The sequence below is a fragment of the Arachis ipaensis genome, chromosome B09 (genome assembly GCF_000816755.2).
Source record: "Arachis ipaensis cultivar K30076 chromosome B09, Araip1.1, whole genome shotgun sequence".
In the NCBI taxonomy this organism is placed as follows: Eukaryota; Viridiplantae; Streptophyta; class Magnoliopsida; order Fabales; family Fabaceae; genus Arachis; species Arachis ipaensis.
The window spans coordinates 43,863,915-43,865,228 of NC_029793.2; positions in this window are offsets into that span (position 1 = coordinate 43,863,915).

The following is a 1,314-nucleotide window of genomic DNA, read 5'->3' on the forward strand; positions in this document are numbered from 1 at the left end:
AGGTTTTTCTCCGGGAGATAAAGTGATATCAAGTCATTATCTGCCAATCCCACCTGGCCTCAAAACCATTCCTTCCCAGCTTCCTCAAGTGTTCACAATCAGGAAAGTTCTTTCTATGGAACATTTAGAGGTCATGAAGGAATCAAGTGGAGACGTTTGCATAGTGAGAGGAGAAGACATCAAGCACTACAATCCACCCTAACAAGGGACAACCGTCAAGCTAGTGATGTTAAAGAAGCGCTTCATGGGAGGCAACCCATGTTTTTAATATCCTTACTCTTTTTTGTGTTGTTTTGCATCTAATAAAGCATGGTTTCTTATGCATGAACTTGAATCCTCAGGACAACTGCTGAAAGAGTGCACTAAACATTGCATATAAAATACAATTTGTCTCTAAGTTTGGTGTGCCTGAGGGCACCCCAAACTTTATTCAAAATGCATTCAATTTTTCATGCAAAGAGCTCAACCAAACATTAAGTTTGGTGTTCCTCTTTGAACACGGTTCATGAAAAGCAAGAAGTTCCTCTGGGTTTCGAAATTCATGACAAGTAAACCATTCGCATGCTTTAATACTTTGGTTTCAATTACTTAGGGTAGTAACTTTGTTTAGAATCAAAGAGCCAAAGTGACTATGATTTATTAGAATTATGCACATTCATTAAGGACAACCAATATGGATTTCATGTCATCAGGAGACTTTACCAAACACTAAGTTTGGTGTCCAATAATAAGTGTGCATACATACAAAAGTGCTTTCTTTCATTATGAGTCATTTAAGTTTTAATGTGAAGTCTCTAGTATGTTTGTCTGTCTATTGCTTTGAATAAAGTGAATGCCTAGATGTTTGGATATAACTTCACCTTCTTAAACAAATGCTTACCATGCTTGTTCTGTTTCCGAAAATAAAAGAAAAGTTTGAACAAAAGTAACTTGGCTCAATTAGTGACAAATCAAGTAGAATTAAGTGGTGGTATGCATGCTTGATTGTTCAGTCAGATCACTGGAAATAGAGTGTAGAATTATCATTTTTCATGTAGAAATTGAAAACCGTCTATGGATCTTGATGAATAAATGTCTTTGGCCATAAAAAAAAAAAGAAAAAGAAGAAGAAAAAGCCACTGAAAAAGGGTAACCAAAAAGCAAGAAAATTGAGAAAATAAGCTAGGCACCAATGGTTTGAACTTCTGAGACAAATGCCTGTGGTGTTTATGTATTAAGGATATGCTTGGATGAATAGGTTCTGAGGAGTGTTTCAACACTCGGTAACTTGGGTTAACTAACCCGGGATTATCAACCAAAAATCCATTATCAAGA